This window comes from Lagenorhynchus albirostris, chromosome 19 (genome assembly GCF_949774975.1).
Source record: "Lagenorhynchus albirostris chromosome 19, mLagAlb1.1, whole genome shotgun sequence".
NCBI lineage: Eukaryota > Metazoa > Chordata > Mammalia > Artiodactyla > Delphinidae > Lagenorhynchus > Lagenorhynchus albirostris.
In genome coordinates, this window is record NC_083113.1 from 13,604,042 (window position 1) to 13,627,779 (window position 23,738).

Genomic DNA, 23,738 nt, shown 5'->3' on the forward strand with positions numbered 1-23,738 from the left:
TAGCTCACTTCTCACGAAAAGCTGATGAGGTTAGTCGAGTCACTCTTGCCTCCTTCCAGAGGCGCAGAGGGGAACGAACTGCTGAAGTCCTCACCAGCTGGGAAGTGGCAGCCCTGGGCTTGCCATCAGGGAGGTGGCCAGGAGCCTCGCCCTTTAGCCCCTGCCCTGTGCTGCCTCAACCGCAGATTTGAGACAAGGCCCTTTTGGAAAGGGGAGGGTAGGGTCATAGGAGAGTGGTTTTGGACTTGCTATAGTTGTCTGTGTGTACATGTTACCCTGCCCCCACCAACTTACCCTAGGGAGCATTTGCAGCTCTGGGAGACCTCGGGCCTTGAGGGCCATGCCCATCCTGCCACCGGCTGCCAGACAGGGTGGAGCCGGACACCTCCTTGGCCTCCTAGCCAGCCGCTCCAGAGTGCCAGTGTCCCACTCATTTGATATGGCGTTTCCTCCAAACCAGCCCCAACAGCTGTGGCCCACAGGGGTGCGTTATTTTTTCTCTGGTTCTGTGAAACGTATTTGAGCATAAATAATACATACACATGGTGCAAAATGCCAAGATACAAAGGGCTTCATGGTGAAAAGTCTCTTCCCAAGTCTCCTAGCTCCCCAGTCCACTCCTCAGAGGCCACTAGTGTTACCAGTGTCTTGGATAAGCCTTCCAGAGATGTGTGTGCGTGCGTGCGCGTGTACACACACACACATACATTCACACATACATACAAGAGGAACACAGTGCACACAGTCGAGCACACACGCACGTTAACGGCCTAGCTTACTTACCCAATCCTTTTTGGAAGGGAATTCAGGTTGTTTCCAGTTCCTTGTTATTACAAGTAGTGCTGCAATGGAGAAAGGTGGGGTCGATTCAGGGGTGAATTTGAAGAACTCCAATCATATCACTTTAGTGCAAACACTGTTATTGGGTCACTAGCAGATCTGAATGAGGTTCTCCCCCAAGATTATTGGCACTCTTCAGTTGATTTACTTATACATATATCACCCCATTCCAAAAAGGAATTAAGAGCAGTTGGACTCCTCTAATTGGAGACCCCTGGAGGAAGCGGATCAAGGGATGCTAAGAGCTAATATGGACCACCACCTAGGAAGTGTAAAATACGTGCTTTGCTAAGTTGATAGGGCTTAAGAGGTGCTTTGTGCACTGGGGCCTGCCGTCCTGTGCTGCTTTTGGGAACCCTGCAGCCACCACTGTGTAGATGAGCCTGAGCTAGCCTGCTGGATGATGAGAGACGTGGTATGGCCAAAAAAGAAAAAAAGTAACGGGGGAACCCCAATATATAAAACATGCTTAAAACAGAAAAGCAGTAATTTATTAGCATACAGTTAAATGTTTATTTTGCATTAATTCATGCAAACAACACAAAATTCAAAGGTACAAAAGGATATATACAGTAAGACTGTTTTGTGCCCTACTGGGCAAAGACTAGCAAAAAAAAATTAAAGTGTCAAGTGTTGGGGAAGATTTGGAGTAATAGGAGCGTCTATACTGCTGTTGGAATGTAAGTTGGTATCAACCATTTTGGAAAATAGTTTGATAGGTTGTAGTGTCATTGAAGAGGACATATTCTCCAACCCAGTAACTACCCTTCTGGAGGAGCTTACACATGCACACAGGACATGTATCAGAATGTTCATAAGATCACTGTTGTAATGCCATAAAAAACTTGGAAACAACCCAAATATCCATCTGCTGGAGAATGGGCAGATTGTGACATTAGATGTTCTAATTATCTAATGCATAGTGAATCACCTCAATACTTAGTGGCTCAGATCAATAACCAGTATCTCTTACGGCTCTGGGTGCTGACTTGCGCAATTAGACTGTGATAACTTGGGCGCTCTCATGCGCTTGCTGTAAGATCTTGGCTGGGGCTGGCGTCCTCTTGAAAGCTTCCCCAGTCGTCTGGTGGTTAACCAATACTGGCACTTAGATAAAACCTGAGTGTGGGCTATCAGCCAGAATGCCTGCATGTGGCCTGGGCTTCCTTACAACATGGCAGCTGGGTTCAAAGAGCAAGCCTCTCAAGAGACTCAGGGAAAACTGTATTGCCTTTTCTAACCTAGCATTGGAAGTCACTCACATTGCTTCACTTCTGCCATAGTCACTTGCCCACCTAGATTCAAGAGGGACCATAGGCCTTACTTCTCAGTGACAGGAATGTCAGTGTCTCATTGTAAGAAGAGCATATGGGCTGAGAGAGCACGTTGTGGACACCTTGGAAAATTATATAGGGTTGGCCAAAAAATTTATTCGGGTTTTGGTAAGATGACAAGGAAAACCCTGAACGAACTTTTGGGCCAATCCAGTACATCGATACTGGATGTATTACATTATGTATTGGATGTGGAATATTACACTTCAATGAAAATGAACTAAAGTTGTACATATCAATATGAATAAAGCAAAACATTGGGTGATAAAAGCAAATTACAGAAGAATATGTGTAGTTTTAAAATATGCAAAATAGGGAGTTCCCTGGTGGCCTAGTGGTTAGGATTTTGGGCTTTCACTGCCGTGGCCCAGGTTCAGCCCCTGGTCGGGGAACAGATCCCGCAAGCCGCGTGGCCAACAACAAAAAAAGCAAAATAATGCATATTGGTTATACATACTTAGAGTGTAATGGAAGTATAAAATGCGTGGGAATGATAAACTCCAAATGTAGGACAGTGGATCAGTTCAGGGGTGGGATGGGATGTGACTGGAGGGGTGCACATGGGGTCCAACTGTATGGTAGTGGTTTTTAAAGTTGGGTGGTGGGCACACAGGTGTTCATTGTGTTCAAAGTTTTAATACTTTCTTCTATCTATTACCAGTTTAAAAAAAACAATTCTCTCTCCTACTCTAGATGCCTCAGTCATCCAGTTCCCCTCTCCAGGAGCAATCAGTGTTACTGGGGTTTTATGTGTCCTTCCAGAAACATTTCATTTATAAACATAACTATATTTTCTCACTCAGATGGTAGAATATATGATAGTTTTACACTTTGCTTTTTTTACTTAATATGTATCCTGGAGATCATTTCATATCAGTACATAAAGAACTTAAGAAAAATACTTTATTGAGATATAATTCACATATGCGACAATTCACCCATTTAAAATGCACACTTCAGTGGCTTTTGGTTATTCACAGAGTTGTGTCCATCACCACAAGTTTAGAATATTTTCATTATCCTGAAAAGAAACACCCACACTCCTTAAGCATCAATCCCCAAGTCCTCTCATACTCTACCCCACCCCCCCCTGCTCCAAGCCCTTGGCAACCAGTAATTTGCTTTCTGTCTGTATAGATTTTCCTCTTCTGGACATTTCATATAAATGGAATCATACAATATGTGGCCTTTTGTGTCTGGTTTCTTCCACTTAGCAGGTTTTCAGGGTTCATCCATGTTGTAGCATGTGGCAGTACCTCATTTCTTTTTGTTGATGAGTAATATTGCATTGTGTGGACATTGGGTTGTTTCCACTTTTTGGCTATTACGAATAATGTTGCTATGAACATTCATGTACAAATTTTGTGTAGATGTATGTTTTCAATTCTCTTGGGTATATACCGAGGAGTAGAATTGTTGTATCATAAGTTAATTCTGTTTTTAATCATTTCAGGAACTGCTGGACTGTTTTTCAAAGTGGCTGTACCATTTTACTTTCCCACCAGTAGGGTATGAGGGTTCCAATTTCTCCATATCCTTGCCAACACTTAATTATCTGTCTTCTTGATTATTGCCATCCTAGTGGGTTTGGAATGATATCACTGTGGTTTCGATTTGCACTTCCCTGATGGCTAATAATCGTAAACATCTTTTTAAAAAATTAATTAATTAATTTTTGGCCGCGTTGAGTCTTCGTTGCTGCGCATAGGCTTTCTCTAGTTGCGGTGAGCGGGGGCTACTCTTCGTTGCGGTGCGCGGGCTTCTCATTGCAGTGGCTTCTCTTGTTGAGGAGCGTGGGCTCTAGGCACGCCGGCTTCAGTAGTTGTGGCACGGAGACTCAGTAGTTGTGGCTCGCGGGCTCTAGAGCTCAGGCTCAGTAATTGTGGTGCATGGGCTTAGTTGCTCCGCGGCATGTGGGATCTTCCCGAATCAGGGCTCACACCTGTGTCCTCTGCACTGGCAGGCGGATTCTTATCCACTGCACCACCAGGGAAGTCCTTAAACACCTTTTAATGTCCTTATTGGAAAGAGCTTCCTTTTAAACTAACTGCATAGTATTCCCTTGTGTGGATGTACCTTTGAACCAGCCCCTTATTGTGGGCATTTAGGTGGTTTCTAAGTCTTTTTCTATCACAAACAGCGCCTCTTGTATATACCATTGTTTGCTCACGTGTGAACATATCCACAGGGTAAATATCTAGGAGCTAAACTGCAGGGGCCAAGGGAATGCTCCTGTTTTATAAGTGTGAACTTATGCCATTTGTGTATTTAAAAGTAAATATTGAGAACAATCAGATTTGTTTGAGGAACATTCTAATTTTTCCTCCAGTGTTGACGGCTAGCAGGTTCACATCAGAATAAGCAGCCATTTTATTTCCCTATTTTATTTTGGCTAAACCTTGCATAATTCAAGACTGACTTTTACATAGACTTGAATGTCAGGTTGAGGCAGGGGTTCAGAGCACATAAACCTACATTCATTGTTCCAAAGTTTTCCCCTAGAGCTGCCTTTTCTGCTCCCTCATATTTAATGCAGTGCTTGTTCCTAAATAACCAACATAGCATATCCTGGTGATCATTTGGCCTCCTTGATGGTCTATTATGGTTAAGAGCTTGAGCTGTTATGATTAAGAGCAGCTGTGTGATCTTGGGCAAGTTACTCAACCTCTCTGTGCTTTAGTTACCTCCTCACTAAGATGGGAGTAATAGTAGCATCCACCTCACAGGATGATTATGAGGATTAAATGAGTCAGTTCATGTGAAGGGCTTAAACAGTGCCTGGCACAGTGTGGTTATCTAATCTGTCTGAAATTGATGATTTTCAGGGAAGATTTTCCATCCAGCATTAGTGTCACCACTTAAAGAACCCTTTAGTGACATTCTCATTGGCTACAAAAAAGAGCTTTTGGGGTAACTATTTTAATATAATTATAAACTTACAGCAAAGTAGCAAGAATAGTACAAGAGATTCCTGTGTACTCTTCAGCCAGATTTGTCAACTGTTTGCTCCATTTGTCTTATCATTCTCTCTTCTCCCCTCCCCGTCTCCATAAGTGCGTGACACACACACACACACACACACACACACACACACACACACACACACACGCGCGTGCGCGCGCGCACGCGCGCGCTGTGGTTTTTTTGTTTTTTGTTTTTACGCTACGCGGGCCTCTCACTGTTGTGGCCTCATCGGCAGGCGGACTCTCAACCCCTGCGCCACCAGGGAAGCCCTACGCTGTGTTTTTGAACCATTTGAGAGTTCAGTTGAACATGACGTCCCTTTACCTCGCAATACTTCAGTGTGTATTTCCTAAGAACAAAAACATTTTGTTTCATAAGCACAGTACAACCATCAAAACCAAGAAATTTAATGAGGATACAGTACTCTTATCTAAACCCCAGTTCATATTCCAATTTCATCAATTGTCCCAATAAAATTCATTATTGCCATTTTTATCCCCGGCTCAGAATCTAGTTCCAATCATGTGTTACGTTTAGGTGTTATGTCACAGTTTCCTTTTAAACAGTGAATGTTTCCATAACAACACAAAGGTCCAACTTTCTCCCGGAAGGCTTGATGCCTGTAAGTCAGCTGGGTTCCAGCCGGGATGGTCAGCTCACGTGGCGCCATCTTGTGGTAACAGCACAAATAGAGTTTATAAATCGTCTCCTTGGGCAGCTGTGAAGTGATTTAACCTAAAAAGAAATTAGGTGATATTCATATCATCTCATTTTTTCTTAATAATGTGGGAAACTATGTTTTAAATATTTTTCGGTCTTTCCTGATGGCGCAGTGGATAAGAATCCGCCTGCCATTGCAGGGGACACGGGCTCAAGCCCTGGCCCGGGAAGATCCCACATGCCCCGGAGCGATTAAGCCCGTGTGCCACAACTACTGAAGCCCGCACGCCTAGAGCCCGTGCTCCACACAAGAGAAGCCACCGCAATGAGAAGCCCGCGCACCACAACGAAGAGTAGCCCCTGCTCGCCGCAACTAGAGAAAGCCTGTGCACAGCAATGAAGACCCAACACGGCCAAAAATAAATAAAATTAAATCTTAAAAATATATTTTTTTCTCAATTCAAATAATCCACATACCTTAACTTAGCATAAAATGAGATTTTGCTGTATCTCAAATCTGGACTCACGCAGGTGAAATCCAGTGCTGTGGGTAAAAACGAGGACTTGGCCTGAGACATCTTTGGGAATGGATCTGGGCGCCACATTCTGGCTAAGTGATATTTTGCAAGAGACTTCCCCTCTCTGGGCCTATGTTTACTTCTGCAAAATAGGCCATACAGAGACTTCTACCTGCAGGAACATATTCAGGTCATGGATATAGTTACCAGCACTGTGCCTGATATGTGGGAATTCTTCAATAAAGGTTAAGAGATTATTATTATTTGTTCAACTTTTTGTGAGTAGACAAGTTCAGACCTGAAGTAAAATTCACCCCAGTACAGAGCTTTAACTTTCCTAATCAAAACCACATTCAGTCAACCAATATTTATTGATCCCCAAGTCCCAACTGTGTGTTAGGCATTGTTCTAGATGCTGGGAATACAGCCCAAGACAAGTCTTTGCCCTCATGGGCAAATTTACGTTCTGGTTTTGGGGGAAGACAGTTACAAAATTTTATTTAAAATTCTTTAGTGTTAAGTGCTAGGTAGAGAATTCAAATATGCTGAAAAGAAGTGACAGTGTGGCTCTTTTGGATTTGGGATGACCAGGGAAAGCCTCTCTACAGAGATGAGATTTGAACTGAGTTCTGAAAGACAAGAAGGAGTCAGTCATGCAAAGATCAGGATCAGGGGGGTGACCAGTCCAGGCAAAAGGAACAGCAAGTGCAAAGGCACTGCGGTAGGAACAAGCTTGTCTTTTTGGTGGGGCAGAGAAGAGTTTTGTGTGTCTAGGATATGGTGGTCAAGGGTGAGAGTAGCTTGAGATGAAGTTAGTAAGATAGGGGCAGCTCACATAGGTCCCTGAAGACCATGGTGAGGCCTTTAGCTTTTCTTTCATGCAGGATGAGAAGCCATCTATGTGGTCAGAGCAGATCGATAAGGTGTTCAGTCTTAAGAGTAGAAAAAGTTTTATCCCAAGGTTTGCACTAAAGCACATTTAGCCTCACCTTACACGTTTTGGAAATCTGCGATGTGTTAAAAAGTTGAATGTGCATGGTGCATGGTATCTTCTATTAGAATTTTTGAACGATAAAACATTTTATAAAAAGGAAATTGGAACCAACATTTACAGAATCCCTTATCTGTACTACTGCCAAACACTTAAAATGACTCTAAAAGGATCTTTCCAACACAGTAGCATCTAGGGTGGGGCTTAGTAACTTCTGGCTGCAGTGTCAAAGATATTATTTCAACATTTCTGTATAGTGTGGGAAACTCTTTTAAATAAAAAAAATTTTTTTTAACAGTTCCAGTCTTCTTTGGGAATCTGATCAATGCTATGGACTTTCTCCCTTGAAAATGCTCTGCTTAGGATGAAGAAAAGGGAAATCTGAGTATTCCTGCTTGTATCTCCTGATCACCCATGTAGCAGGGAGGGTCCCCCCCGCCAGAGCCACTGCCAGGGATAGACCCCTCCAGACTTTGTTGGGTGGAGTGGAAGCCTCCCCATCTGGGGCTACCAGGAGGTTCTTTATGGCTGGCCCAGGCAGCTTGCCCCATCACCATCGGAGCGCAATCTTTGAGTAGGGTTGAAATGAACTCTAGGGGCTTATTCCCATTCCCTGGGGACAGAAGGGGACTTTGAGGAGATGCCCTCTCCATCCCTCAGGGCAGGATTCTTCATCATCTTTTTTGAATCAAGAGGCCTTTGAGCAGACTAAAGATGAGAAGCTTTGGGCCCTTCTCCCCAGAAAAGTGCCTGTGCAGCCCATATTTATAGTCATAGGCGGGAAGTTCACAGAATAGATTAGAGCGTAGAGAGCAATTTGGGGTTTTAGGAAATTTTCTCCTCAATCACCCTTGATGTGGAAATTGAGAGACTGAGACCCCCAAACAATAATTAAGTGGTTTGCCAAAGCAACACAAGGGACAGAAGTAGGGCTATTACTTTTCATTTTCCGGCATGATATGAGTGCAAAGCACAGGCTCTTGTATCAGACTACCTGAGTTCAAATCCCGCCTCCAGCCCTAACTTGTCCTGGGACCCTGAGCAAGCCCGTTAACATACTGTCCCACTTAACCTCCAAGATTGTGTTGACAGCAACAGGATAGCATTGGTGAGATTGTGTCAGGAACAGAACCTGGCCTGTAGTAACTGCTAAATGAATTCTGTTGCTACTGTTTTGCAACGAGGAAAGGCAGGCTCAGAGAAATGATGTTATTTTGACAAGGACACAGGAGAGGCATGATTAGAACTAGGGCCTATCTATTTCCAAAGCAAGTAAGTGTTGTTCGCTCCCAGACTAGTGTTTTTCAAACTGCAAGGCACGACCCATTAGTGGGTCAGAAAATTAGTTCAGCGGGGTCTCAAACAGCATTGAAAAAAATATTAAATATCAGAGTGCATCATACATAGGGTAAATAGCATTTGGTTGCACTTTTTTTTTTCCCTTAGCTGCACCTCACAGCTTGTGGGATCTTAGTTCCCCAACCAGGGACTGAACCCCGGCCCTCAGCAGTGAGAGCACAGAGTCCTAACCACTGGACTGCCAGGGAGTTCCCTTTGGTGACACTTTTGTTTCACGGGATTGTAAGTATACATCTGTGTGTTCTCGGTCCTTTTTTTTTTTTTTTTTGATTGCGCCATGGCTTGCGGGATCTTAGTTCCCCAACCAGGGATTGAACCCGGGCCCTTGGCAGTGAAAGTGCCCAGTCCTAACTGCTGGGCCACCAGGGAATTCCTACTAGGTCTTAAAATAGTTTGAAAGCCATCACCCTTTACTACTAGTGCCCCTACAAGTTCAGACACAAGCACACGGAAGCTTTCAGTGACATCTCTGTGTCTTGTAATCCATCCTGTTTCCCAGGAGGGGCAGGGATTCGAGCCAGCCCAGGAAGACTTAGAGGTAGGGGAGTGGACTATGAGCTGGACTATGGAGCTGGAGTGGAGTAAATCGAGTAGGCCAGAGTAACCTTGAGTCTAGATCAGAGCAGAAGGGCTACTTTTTGAAACAAATATTCCTCGAGAGCCCACTCTGTGCCAGGACCTTTGCTGGTTAGTGTTAGGTACACAGCGATGACTAAGATAGTCCTGGACTCTTCCCTCTTGGGGCTCACTGTGCAATGGAGAAGACAGATCTGTTAACAGGCAGTGAGAGGCTAAAATGGTCAGGGCTGTAGGGGGGAGGCTCTGGTCAGAGTGTGATGGGGGAAGACCAGGAATTAGGAACACAGAGCAAAGAGTTCCAAGCTGGAGACCCACCAGCAGAGGGCTAGTTCCAGCAGTAGGTTTACCTTTGGGGAAACTACCACCCCTGAGAGGACTTTGCCTGAGACACTCTTGCAGACTTAGGTGGACCCAGGGTTCTTCAACTCCCAGCCAGGCCTTCTGTGTGGCATTACTAGAACCCAAATTCATAAAGTAGGAAGCCCCACCCAACCCATGAGAGAGCAGGAACTGGGATCCGGATGTCTCACAGCTGTCTACTACACTAGCTAATACACGGGCCAGGATCTGTGCTCTTTTTTTTTCCAGGGCGATTTTAAGGCATTTGTAGGCCCAAGTTACCCCGTGAAAAAGTTATACCCCATATTTAATTGCATATATATATCATGAACAGATAGGATTAATATTTTGGAGTTATAGCATATCTAATTGACATACACCGTTCTGTTTACATAAAATAGCCCAGGGACGCAGCTATGATTGTTTCCATTTTGCAGATGTGGCTACTGAGGCACAGAAAATGGTAAAGCCTTCTGCCCACAGTCACCAGTAAGGAAATGCAAAGCTGGGTTTGTGTGGCTTCAGTGCCTGTGCTCAACCATGATAGGAAATACCGAAAAGGAAACCCTTCCTAACGCCCGCTCCAAGGCTCTTTAAGAGCCTCGGAACCTGAACTAAAGGCGAGAGCGGAGTAAAACCAGATCAAAGCGTATGTAAATAAGGACCAGGGGCTGCCGGGAAATATCATCGCGGCTAGCCTCCAGGGAGAGCGGGCGTCAGAGTCTTACTGAGCCTGCGCAATTTTTTTTTTTTTTTCCGTCCGGCGCCTGCGCGAGGCACATCCCTTTCCCACACCGGTTCAAGCTTGCCTAATGTACGCAGGCGCCCTTCTCTGAGTCGGCCACCTCCCCTTCCTTGCGCTTGCGCTCTAGCTCTCTTCGAGTTCCTTTCTCCCTCTCTCACGTCAGTTCCTGTTTGTGGCGGGAGAAGGCGGTATTTCCGTCCAGAGGGTGGGAGGGGGCGGTAAGCGGGGGCTGGGGGGAGGGGGCGGGGGGGCCGCGCCGCGCGAGCCGTTGGGCCTGGCTCCGCTAAGGCGTTGCTGCTGGTGCTGCCGCCGCCGCCGCCGCCGCCGCCAGAAACACAAGGAGCGGGATCAAGCGTAGCGTGGCGATGGGCAGGAGTAGAACCCCGCCAGAGAGGCTGGGCGGCCGCCGGTGACAGGTGAGTGCGCCAGCGCGTGTCCCCAAGCGCCCCCCCCCGCGATGGTCGCGTCCGGACCCCCAGCAAAGCCGCGCTGGGCCGTACCACCGGTGCCCACTGGGCGGGGACCGTAGTCCTTGAGCCCCCCCCTTCCGGGACTGAGTTGGGGAGGCTGCGCGGGGGCGGTTGGACTAGCCCCGAGGGGGCGGGGGCGGCGGGCAGTACCACTGAAGCTGCAGGGGGCGCATATCAAAGTGTGGGGACCGAACCACTGAAGGGCTGGAGGCGTAGACCCCTGCGTGCTGAGCTGGGGGTTGGGCCAGTGGGCTGGGAGGGGAGAGCCCGCCTGGTGTGCGAAGGCTAAGCCTTTGAGGGGGCGCGTCTTACCAAGTGTAGGGGGCTGTGGAAGTAGTTCCTAGAGTGTGCTTAGAGAGGTAGGGGCTTCTGGGGAGAGAGCTGTATCTAGTGTGGCCCGGGTAGCGCCCTCTGGGTTGTACCACTGAGGTCCTGGGGGGAGCCATCCTTAGAACATAGAGCCGCGGTATATCAAAGGAGGAGGGCTGTGATGTTTATAATTTTGAGGGACGGCGGGGGGACGGGCCCGAGTGGGTGTTCAGGGGAGTTACTTTGGGAGCGCTGTAATGCCGAGCGATGAGGAGGGGGTTCTGCCTCCTGTGTTTGGTGGGTGGAGCTTGGGGGTTTACGCTGAGCTGGAGGGGGAATCACCCTTTATTGAACTTCTTATTGACTTTGAGGGGAAGTGGATGGTCAGTGGGACTGCTGTCTACCCTAGAACCTTTTCATGTTATTAAACTTTATTTTAAGGTGTGTTGGGACACCTCTGAGGCAAATTCTTCCAGTGGTTTTGGCTGGGGCGTTGGGGGAGACGTCTTAGAAGCCGCTTGTTTTCTGAGCTTTCGGCTCCATATTAGGGAGGGGAGGGGGTATGGAGCTTGGATTTGAGGATCTGTGTCCCTGGATCTGCTTAAGACTTGGGAGGAAGGAGTGCTTTGAGGGACACTTCTCCCCGAGGGGAGGGTGGCTGGGACATCTTTATCCTTAGAATTCTGAGCACCCCTTTCCTCTCATTTAGAAGGCACTTGGGCTCAGCAAGAGGCCTGGGCGTAATTAGGTCTTCCATGGTCTGCCCTTGAACCTTGTTTACTCTTCCTCTGTCAGAGAAGCATCCGGAGCTCTGGCCTGAGGGTGGTTGGTGGTGGGTGCCAAGGGGCCAGGCACCACCCCAGGCCCCTCCATCCTGGCCATGAGGCCAGACACGTTTGTGTCTCCTTGGTCCAGCCGCTCATCATGTTTACGCTCCCCACCAGGCGATAACAGTTGGCTTCACCATTAGGCGGCAATGAGGCTGAGTGCTGTTTTCCCAGCTGTTCCTCTCTGCATAGGCCAAGGGGACTTGGTGGCGGTGCCCCTGCCCCACACTGACCCAGGGAGGCCAAGGACTTGGGGCGGCCAAATCCCCCACGAATCTGGTTTCTCACTGTGGTTGCTGGGTGGGAGCTTGGCTCCTCAGGCCAGCCTGTGACCTTGGCTTGCTCGGTAACCTTTGTCCTGGGTCAGGAGTTCCCGGAGGGCTGGCCATAATCCCTGATTGACCCAGCTAATGTGGGCTGGTGATGTGGTCAAAGGGGGCAGACAGTCGCTCTGGTCCACATCATCAGCTTCCTAGCTAACTGGCTTCCATGGGTTGTGGTTGCTGGAGAGAACGGTCCCTGAGACTCTGTGAGGCCACGGTGGCTCTGTAGAATTTCTCTGCGCCAGGGGTTTCTTTCTCTGGTCTGCCAGCTTTTAGAGGGTTTGCCTGATGGGATTAACAGCAGTAGTAAAAACAATAATCTTGAGACCAATGGCTGATATTTATTGAGTGCATTCTGTGTGCCATACACTGTTCAGAATGCTTCACGTGGATTAACTTGCAGAATGCCCACAGCCTAGAGCTTTGTGTACTGTTGTCATGATCTCCACTTTAGAAGGGGAAACTGAGGCACAGAGTGGCAAATCATTTCCAGAGCTACTGAATTTTATTATTTTAATTTATTTTTAAATTTAGAAACAACACTCATTTATTTTTTAATATTTATTTTTGGCTGTGTTGGGTCTTCGTTTCTGTGTGAGGGCTTTCTTCAGTTGCGGCAAGCAGGGGCCACTCTTCATCGCGGTGCGCAGGCCTTTCACTATCGCGGCCTCTCTTGTTGTGGAGCACAGGCTCCAGACGCGCAGGCTCAGTAGTGGTGGCTCACGGGCCTAGTTGCTCCACAGCATGTGGGATCCTCCCGGACCAGGGCTCGACCCCGTGTCCCCTGCATTGGCAGGCAGATTCTCAACCACTGCGCCACCAGGGAAACCCTACTGAATTTTATTGAATGTTCACCCTATGTCAGGCATGTGACAGGCCTTTTACACACATTACCTCATTTATCTTTTATTCTTTTATTTTTATTTATTTATTTATTTATTTTTGGTTGCGTTGGGTCTTCGTTTCTACACGTGGGCTTTCTCTAGTTGCGGCGAGTGGGGGCTACTCTTCGTTGTGGCGCGTGGGCTTCTCATTGCGGTGACTTCTCTTGTTGAGGAGCATGGGCTCTAGGTGTGCAGGCTTCGGTAGTTGTGGCACGCAGGCTCAATAGTTGTGGCTTGCGGTCTCTAGAACGCAGGCTCAGTAGTTGTGGCGCATGGGATTAGTTGCTACAAGGCATGTGGGATCTTCCCGGGCCAGGGCTTGAACCCGTGTCCCCTGCATTGACAGGCGGATTCTTAACCACTGCACCACCAGGGAAGTACCCCATGACCTCATTTAAATCTCAAAACACACCCATGGGGTAGGTATGGTTATGCCTGTTTTATAGACTCCTATGAGCTAGGTAGCAGTGTGATACCCATTTTACAGATGAGGAAACCAAGACACTTGCTATGAAGTGAAATGATTTGCCCAACATCTCAAAGTTGGAAGTGGTAGAGCTGGGACGTGAACTCCTGGCCTGGTTTAGCCTCACAGTAAACTGCTTGTCAACATGTAACTGGAACAGTGGTTTAGTTGAATCCAGGGGTGGACATGGTGTTTCTGTCCATTTTTCAGAGTCAGAAATTGGGGCTCAGAGGAGGAATTGCTTTGTTCTAGGTCTGTCAGACGCTTGGGGGCCAGACTGGGGTTTGAATGAATTCTTTGCTCATGGTCCCAAAGCTGGAGAGGGTCTCTGTCACCTCAAAGCTCCTGTCCTAGACCCTGCCAACTGCGGGCATTTCCTTCCCCTCACCCTTGGAGCCTAGGGCTGCCATGAGCACCTCTGCCGGCAGCCAGTCTAGCAGTTTCTGGGCTTGCTGATAAAACTTGGTCCCTCCTCAGGGTTGAGCCAGGGCATCTTTTAACCTGGGGCAGAATGTCTGCTGGGAGCCGGGAGGAAACAGCAGGAGAGACGTATAGGGGGTGACACAGCTACTAGGGGACCCGTGTTTGAGGTCCCTGCACAAGGATGGTGTAGTGGGCATGTGTGCAAGTTCTGGTGCTTTCATGTTCTAGTTGTGTGACCTTGGGCCACAGTGTTCACCTCCGTGCAATGGGCTCAGAATGACATCCCCCTCAGGCTTTCATGAGGATTAAATGAATGAATCCAAGAGGAGCTCTTAGAATGGTGCCTGGCACTGAATAAATGCTCCGGTGGCAGTCTGAGGGCATCGATCCTTCCCCACCCCCCCCCACCCTCAGTCCTCTCAGGCATCATCCTGGAATCCAGCCCCCCAGCCTGGCCCAGCCAGGATCCGGGAATCTGCTGTCCTGGTTTCTAAACTCTGTAAAGAGCTGTACTGAAGTGCTTCAGTGCTTCAAATCCAGCCCTACCACTTGCTGCCTGTGCGACTCTGAGCATGTTTTCAATTCTTCTGAGCTCATTTCATCATTTGTGTCATGGGATGATGATAATTCCCTCCTGATAGGTTGTCGTGAAGGTTAAACGGGTTAATTTCTGGAGAGCACTTACAACTGTGCAGGTGTAACAGTAAGCCTGCAGTAAACGTTTCCAGTTATCACTATTTAAGAAGAGTGCTTGGCACATGGTGAGCCCTCAGGATATCTTAACAATTGTAATTCTTATTACTTCTGCTAGGATTTTGAAGGCCCTTCCCAGGTTACAGAGCCTGGTCAGGTAACACCGGGAGGAGGGCAGGGCTGAAATTAGCATCTCCATTTTCCAGGTGAGGAAACAGGAGGTTCTGGAGGCTTGAGGGGCGGGGCAAATGCAGCCCCCAGGTCCCCGCCACCTCCTACACAGTTGCTGCCCGGAGCCCCTCCTCGAGGTTGAAATTCTAGGTCCTTTCCAGATGTTATACTCTGCTAAACCCTTTTCCTACTTGTGCTTTTATTGACTCTCCACCATAGCTCCCAGGAGTGGTGGTAACGGCCTTGACCTGGGTGAGAACAGTCCTTTTGAAGGCCGAGAGGCAGAAGGGTGGTCTCCAACAGGGAGGGTAGCAGCAGTGCTTATGGGAGTCAGGGGCCAGGCCTCTCACAGCCTCGTGGGCCTGGGCAGGAAGTGTGGCTTTGATCCCGAAGGCATTGCAGAGCTGAGGAAAGGTTTTCATTCATCCGCCACCATTTATTGAACACCTGTTCTGTGTCTGGCATTGCTTCAGGTGCTGGGGATACAGCGGGGCACTCAACAAAGGCCCTACCCCCGTGGAGCTGAGGGAGGCAAACCCTGAACCTGCTGAATAAACAAGGGGCAGGTTAAAGGGAGGTGCTTGGCAATTAAAATCTGGTGCGATGGGCTGTCAGCAAGGCCTCTGAGCTGATCTCAGATTGACAAGGTGACCTGAGGAGAAGGAACAGCCTTGGGTTGTGGGGGGAACCACAGTGCAAAAATTGCAGGGAGGACTGAGCTCAGCGAGGTGCAGGGACAGGCTGCGCAGAGGCCCGTGAGGCCCTGCGGGGTGAGGTGAGGTGCAGCTGAGGGCAGGCAGGGTCACTCAGAGCCTTGTAGACCATCTTGAAGAGCAGCTTGGTCAGATTTAGGGTTTTAGAAGATGCCTTTTGCCATATGAGAGGTTCTCAGGCTTCTGCCTGGCGTGGGGGTAGATTTTAGAGCCGGTCAGGGAGTTTCACATGCCTCCCACTTCCCCCTTGAGTAGAATCTCTGCCGTAGAAAGAGCGAAGGCCTTGTTGGGTGCCTCCCTCCTCTGTGGTTTTCACACCGTGTTTCCCAGGGCCCGTGGCTTTTCCCTTTAGGGACAGATGGCGGGGCTCAGGGGGCTGATTTTCTGCCCACCCTTCCCCAGCCGAACAGCTAATATCAGATAACAGCACAGAACAACAGTAATACCTGCTAAAAACTGTACCTGCTGATTCTGCCTTCCACTCAGCTTGTGGCCTGAGGGCCTGCAACGTTCCTGGCGCTGCTCTAGAACTTGGAAGACTGGGCCTTATGGGCCTGCCTTCTACTGGAGGCAAGTACCCAGCAAACAAACGAATAATAGGGCATCAGGTTGTGATGAACGTTTCAAAGGCAAAATGAATGAGGGTCAGGGGAAAGAGAGAGTGGGGACGTCATGTTTTAGCTGGAATGATCAGGGAGGGCCTCCCTGGGGAGGTGGCCTGTAGGTAGGACTGGTGTGCAGTGAAGAGCCATGGGAGACTTGAGTGAAAACCCCTCAGACCGAGGAGGAATCAGCTGTGGTTCCCACCTCGCAGGGGTGAGAAATGAGGCCTGGAGAGCCTCGGTAATCTGTGCAGGGTCCCCCAACACTGACAGGCTTTGTATTTGGGCAGAGTGGCTCCAGAGTCCCCCCAGCCCAGGAAGGTGCTTGGTAACCGTGGGCTTCTAACCCCACCCCGGAGCCTGGAACTTAAGGCTTAGCGCAGTAAGCAGCAGCCTGGCTGTTGATTTTCCCAGGCTCAGTCTGGAGTGTCTTCCTGGAAGGAGCAGAGCCCCTCAGAGGATGCATCCTTGGGCCTCCAGAAATCCCTTGGGATGGGGGGGATGGAAAGGAGTATTTTTCTCAGTTGATCTCCAAGCCTCTGGGGGACCCAGGGACACCCCTCCCTGGGCCCCTCTTCAACTTCCCAAGAGCTCTCAGTGGAAGGCTCTCAAGCACCAGGCCTCTGGGCTGCACGGTGGGGTGGTTCCGTGGCAGGCTCTTCTGGACAGCCAGCCAAGCAGCAGGAGGCCCAGCTTGGGGAGACAGCCCTGGGAGCAGACCAGGAGGGAAGGAGGGAGGGAGGGAGCAGGGGTGGGAGGGGTGGTGGAGTGGGAGCTCGGCCTGGCCCCTCGGGGGCAGGACCTGCTGCCAACTCGGCACCCACGTCAGGTCCCGGCTGTCCTGGGTGCGGGAGCAGGGGGCAGCAAGCCAGGGCTGGCCGAGGAGAGACTTACATGTCGGAGGTTCCTGCAGGAAGTTCCTCAGGCCCAGCTGTCCTGCCCAGGAAGCTCTTCCGCAGATGTTGTTTCTAAGGGTGAGGCCAGAAATCCAAGGCTGCCTTGGTTTGCCACCTTGTGGGCCCTTTCCAAACGGGCTGGGGTGGCTGCCGCTCCTTTGCCCCCCTCCCCAGACCTTTGCAGCCTGGTTTCAAGGTGTTCATCATCTGTGTAGTGGTCCGGGCTGGGAGCAGCCAACCTGAGTGTGAACCCTGCTCCTGGCTCCTGTCTTGGTTGCCATGCAACGGTGGGGGCCTGATTTCATCCCTTGGAGATGCATTTTGCTCAGCTGACGGCACATCCCTGCCGAGAGGGGCTGTAGGGAGGATTCAGGGAGCTAACGTGTCAGAAAGTACGTGGCACGGGGCCTCCAAAGAAGGTGCTCAGTGGATCTGAGCTGCTGTTGCTGCAGGTTGTCAGGCTGGGCACCTGAGAGCAGAGAAGGGGCTCTGGATGTGGCCAGCTCGGGCTTGTTGGTTGGCAGGGAAGCAGTGGCAGGCCACTTCGCTGAGGTTCCCACTGGAGAGGGCACCGGACAGGAATATTCATCACGCCCGTCGCTGAGCAGGGGCTCGGCCAGACGCTGTGAGCACTCCATGCGTGCTCTTTCAGACACATGGCAGACCGTGAGCTAGGCAGCAGCCACCCCATTTTGTGGAGAGGAAATTGAGGTGCAGGGCGCTACATGGACTGCCTGTGTTTTGCTGAGAGCTGGCACGGTGGGCTCTCTGTGCCAGGCACTGCTCCAGGGCTGTCCATGCCTGCCTCCCACCACGACCCGGGAGCTGGGTGCAGCTCTCCTCCCCAGATGAAGGCCCGGGAGGTCATTGGATTTACCCAAAGTTAAAGTTTTAATAGGTGACAGACATGAAATTTGAACCCAGCTCTATCTGGGGTCAAGTCTGCCTTTTTAAGACTGGCTCTTCTGCCTCCGACCAGTGCCACGGCCACTGTTTCTGGGATTGTTATTTCTGTTCTTTTTTGCTTTCTCTTCTTCTAGACAGAGCTGGCACAAGGAAAGCCTCAGTTGTCCTGGAAATGAGTGAGTTAGATCCACTTGATGCCTGTTTGGGAGAGAGGTTGCGGCTGCCTCTCATGCCCGTGGGGCCCTGACCTTGGCCAGCTCCATCCTTCCCCAGGGGCCAGGGGGAAGGGATGAGGGTGGAAGGCACTGATTCCTGAATGGCCTCTGGAGCCAGCTTTGGCTGTTCCTGGTCATTTGTGTATTCCATTCTCTCACCAGATAATTTACTGAGTACCTACTTTGTGCCATGTATAGTTCTGGACACCAGGGAGCAACACCTAGTCTAAAGGAAGCCGCGGAGAGGTAATGTTTGCCTTACTGGTGCTCTGAGGAAGGGAACAGAGATCTAAGCTGGCCATGGCGGGGGGGTGGGGGGGGGCGTTGGGGAAGTCTCCTGAGGTGAGGCATTCAGGAATGGGCCAGGCAGGGTAGAGTCTGGGTAAAGGCCCTGAGGTGGGAGGTACCCTGATGTGGTGATACTGAAAGTAGGCCACTGTGGTGGAGCTGGGGGAGAGGGAGGGAGTGGAGGATGGCGGAACCCAGGTTGTTCGGGCAGGTCTGGGGTCCCCTAGGGTCGTGCTTCTCAAACTGGTGTCCAGAGACCTAGGTGGGGGGTGGCTGGTGAGGGTGTTGAGCATGTGTTTTGGGGTGGTGTCTGCGAGTTACCTGCTTTCTTTCTAGCTGTGTGTTTTCATTTATATGATATTTTTTAAAAAGTTAATATGGGCATGTCATGAATCATCTGGCTGATTGCTTTTAACCAGCTACTGACAGTATTAACATAGCTGCCACTTCCATAGCTCTGGCTAACTGAGGCTCAGGCTGGCCCTTGACTTTGGAATTCACCTTTGTGTAATTGCTTCCTGTCTTCCAAAGCGCCGGCCTCACCCCCAACTGTGCTGGAAGCACGTTTCCGTTGGGTCCCCACGACGACCCTGGGTTGTCAAAAAAGTCATCTTTTGAAATAACATAATAAATGCTTGATCTGGTTGGTATTAAGATCAGATTTTATAGACCGAGGATGCTGACGTTCAGAGAAGCGTCCCTTGCAGCCTGGAAGTGGAAGTCGGGATTTGAGTCCAGCAGGACTCCAGGTATGGGTTTGGGCCTCGGAGCCCTGTTCCAGCTCCCTGGGGTGAGCAGGTCAGGGTCGTGGCTCGGGAGTGATGGTGTAGCATGGGAGCGTCACCTGCAGGGGACGGAGCGTGGGAGCGTCACCGGCAGGGGACGGACGGTCCAGCCCTGGGCCTGTGAGCATCCATGGTACTTGGCTCGCCCTCACCCCCGCCCCTGCCTTCGGCTCCTGGTGCCTCATTAAGAGAGGTTCTATAGAGCCACACCTCCAGTATGCTAGCCACTAGCCATGTGTGGCTACTTAAATTTTAAGTAGTTAAAATTAAAGTGAAAATTTAGTTCTTTCGTTGGACTAGCCCCAGCAGCCGCATTTCCATCATTACAGAAAATTCTGTTGTCTAGATCAGCCATGTCCTGCACTCACCCACTGTTATGGTCTTGGGCACACAATTTACTCTCTCTAGGTCTCTGTTTCCTCTTCCAAAGAATGGGGATAGTAATAATATCTACCTCACAAGGTGGCTGTGAGGATTATTAATATGAATCCAGGCCTGGCACGTTGTGAGCACTCAGTAAATATTAGCCCTGGTGAGGATCCTGCCTGTTCGTTCCAAGGTGCCCTAGGGATGACGTGGGGACTCACACCACCAGGCCCTGCCTCAGGGCTCGGCTGGGGAGGCAGGCAGAGGATGGCGGTGCGGAGCCGCTCCTGTGAGGGAGGAACCCCTCAGCCAGATGGGAGGGGCCATGTGAGAGAGAGTGTGTGTATGTGTGTGTGTGTGTGTGTGTGTGTGTGGCAGGGTGGCCCTGTTCTTCTGCAGGGCATCGAGGTTGGTAAGAGAGGGCTGGTTGGGGTGTGGGAGGGGCTCGGTTTCTTGAGAGTGAGGGTAGAGGGAGGTGGAAGAGGCTCAGGCTGGGACGCCGTGGTTCAGTCTCCTCAGCTGTGTCCTAGCTGTCCAGCCTTCCTGTCCTCAGTTTTCCCCATCTGTGAAGTATGGGTCCTTGTGGTCCCCAAGTGAGCCAGGTGGTGGGAGTGTCAGGCCAGTGCATAGGGCTTCTTCTGGGCACAATTCCTGGAGGAGAAGGCTGGGATACAGCTCCTGCCTCCCTGGGGCCAGGGGATTCCACACATTGCACCCTCTTCAAGCTGACACTTGCCATCTCTCTCCAAGCAATAGCCACAGCCCTTTGTTGGTTTTTTGTTTTTGTTTTTGTTTTTTGTTTTGGCGGCACCGCGAGGCTTGCAGGATCTTAGTTCCCCGACCAGGGACCCGGGCCCTGTTAGTGAGAGTGCCGAGTTCTAACCACTGGACCTCCGGGGAATCCTAGCCACAGCCCTTGTAGCGGCCTCCCAGGCCCTGCCCAGCCAGGTCCCCGGCTTCCTCTGTAGCCACCCACGCCTCGCTCCCCTCCGCCGCCTCCTGTGTCTCACGCAGGCCACACCTGGCACTGTTCTTTCTTGGCCTGGACCACTCTCCCCCAGGTCTCCAAGTGGCCGCCGCATCTCCTTCAGGTTTGTGTTCAGATTCCACTGTCTCAGTGAGCCCTGCTCTGACCACCGTTTATAAAATTGGAAACCCTCGCCCGCTTCCCACACACCTAGTCCTCTGTATACTTCTTTTCTCCATAACATTTGTCCTTCTGGTGTACTGTATAACTTATCTGTTTATTTAAATTATTTGTTTTAATGCCTGTCCAACCGCCCCCCACCCCATAAATTCTTCCAGGACAGGGAGTTCTGTTTTGGTCACTGCTGACTCTCTGGGGACTAGAGCAGTGCTGACGCAGCATGGGTGCCATACTTGTGGAATGAGTGAATGCAGGTTTTTTTGTTTCCCCTCCACTTGGCAGAAGTCTGAGCTCAGAAGCTGTGGTTCTGTTTGCCACCCCCACCCTGAATTGATGAAAGCTCTGGGCCTGGCCCTGGCTGTGTGGGGCTGGGGACACAGTACAGACCAGGACAGGCCCTGTCTCTGCCTCGCGGAGCTCTGAGTCTGGTGTGGGAGGTGGATAATTAATTATACGAGTGACTGAGCACGGTAGAGGTGGTAAGTGCTGTGAGGGGACAGGAAAGCCGAGCTCTGAAGGTCTGTGACTTGTGAGGCAGGGGGCAGTCAGGGTAGGTTTCCCTGAGGAAACAGGGATTTGGCAGATGAAGATGGGTGGGGGACTAGCATGTGCAAAGGCCCTGGGGTGAGGGAGAGAGAGCGAGCAAAGAGCTAAGGGGACAGTGGAGGGGCAGGGAGAGCATGCTTACCAATGAGGCTGGAGAACAGGCAGGGGCCACCTCAGGTGGGCCTTTTTGGCCTCCATAAGGGCCTGTGACGTGATCCCAGAGCAGAGCTGTTTCTGGAGGGTCCCTCTAACTGCGACATGGTGCTCTCGAGTGTTACGGGTCTGTGGCCAGGCAGACTCAAACATTTGACATGATTTCTGTGGGTGCTGAAAGGCGGGCAGAGCAGGGCAGTGTGGGGCTGGTGGCAGGGAGGAGAAGGAAGTCTGCTCTGGTGCTTATTCTTGTCCCAGTATTGTTTGCAGCCCACCCACGTCTTCAGCCTGCCTCCAGTCTTACCTGCTCCAAGTAGACAGATGGGGCAGTTGTGGGGAGCATGTAGTGCTCAGGAGAAGAAAAAGTGTCTTCAATACTGCCTTCTTACCAAAGAGGCAGTATAGGTAAAAATTCACATTACAGAAGCGTGTCATGTAGGAAGTGATGGTCCCCATGTCTCCACCTGCTGGGGAAATGCTAACACCTGATAGGTGTTGAGCAGTCATCGTATTGGGCTCTGTTTGAAGGCCTTTATGTGGATAAATTCATTTAATCCTCACAGCAGCCTTGGACCTTTGCTCCATTGTTATCTCTAACCTTCGGATGAGGAAACCGTGGTGGAGAAAGGGGAAGTGATTTGCCCAACGTCACACAGCAAGTGGCGGAGCTGAGGTTGAAATGCATTTGGTTCCCGAGGTCACCTTCACTCCTGCTCCCATTATTCTGCCTCTGTTGGCTCTTTGGCACAGTTCCTTCTCTGCACATGACGTTTAACATATACCTCGTGCCCTCCCGTGGAAGACACCGTTCCCCGTAAGATCCACTGTTGATAACATAACCACTTTTCTGAAAAGGATGCTGCAGATGAAGTTTATACGTGGTTTGTGAGATGCACATCCATCTCAGTATTGTCAGCCTGTGAAAAAATAAGCATATCGGAATTGAGGTGATGTGGTGCATACACGTTTGTGCTTCAGAAAGGGATCAGGTCGACGTTGTCTTGTGCCGTGAGCACACTGAACGCTGACAGGCAGTGTCAGCATGTCATGTTGAGGTTGCATCATGTTCTCTCTGGTGGGTGGACCTTCACCGAGGGTTGGGTGCTTTGCTGGGCTCTTCCCACACATGAGCCTGTGATGGAGGCCCTGCTGTCATCCCCATTGCATTGCAGAGAAAACTGAGACTTGGGGAGGCTATAAAGTTGACGGGCAGGGACGTGAATCCAGGTGTGCCTTAACTCCACAGGCCGCTTGGGCCCCTGTGGTCCCAGCCCAGCTCCATACTTCCTGATCAGGTGATGGGGCAAGTTATTTCACCCCTGTGACTTAGTATCTTCATAAAAATGGAGATGATAATAAGAGTGCCTTGGGAATTCCCTGGCAGTCCAGTGGTTAGGACTCTGCTTTCACTGCCTGGGGCCTTGGTTCAATCGCTGGTTGGAGAACCAAGATCCTGCAGTCCGTGTGGCGCAGCCAAAAAAATGAAAAAGAAAAAGTTTAAATATAATTATAGAAGGAGATGGAAAAAGAAAAACACTCAGCTAAAGAGTGCCTGCCGCATAGGGTTTCTGCGAGAGTTGAATTCTCATGTACAAAGCACTTAGGTGTGCCTGGCGTGTGCCAGGTGCTGCGTAGGCATTGGCTCTTTCGTACTGGCATCATATTAACCGTTGTGACGATACCAGACCCTTGTTGTGGGCATTTAGTTTGCTTCCTGGGTTTCACTATTCCAGCAACAGTATTCTCAGAACAGCAATTCTCACCGAGGGGATGGCTTTGCCCCCAGGGGACATTTGGTCATGGCGGAAGACACTTTTGATGGTCAGAACTCCGAGGGAGGTTGAGCTGTTGGTTTTAGCAAGTAGAGACCAGGAATGCTGCTAAAACCTCTTACAGTTGGCAGAACAGCCCCATGACCAGAATTATCTAAATGTCACTAGTACCGAGGTTGAGTAACCCTGCCTGAGAACCTGTGTGCACCTGCATAAGCGTTTTCTGCAAGAGAAATTGCTCCAAGGACATGTGCATTTTCCACTTTATCAGTTTTGCTAAAGTGCCCGCACAAAACACGGGTCCAGTTCACAGAGCTGCGGGTGGTGAATGAGGGAGTCGTTTCTCTTGCCCTGTGCGCCTTTCCTCCCACATTCCCACCGGCAGACACTGCCTGTCGAACCACAGGTTCATATTGTCTTTGAATTTCTCTCCTGAGCAAGTCCTCCTGGGACT

At 50.1% G+C, this 23,738-nt stretch overlaps 1 protein-coding gene across 1 annotated transcript in view; it reads left to right on the plus strand.

The window, feature by feature from the left end:
- The first annotated feature begins 10,576 nt into the window (after nt 1–10,576).
- The window catches only part of AKT2 (AKT serine/threonine kinase 2), a 50,067-nt gene continuing 36,905 nt past the window's right edge, over nt 10,577–23,738 (plus strand). Inside the window, exon 1 of the mRNA XM_060132188.1 lies at nt 10,577–10,745. The gene's annotated coding sequence lies outside the window, so the exon portion shown is untranslated. The remainder of the gene's footprint in view (nt 10,746–23,738) is intronic.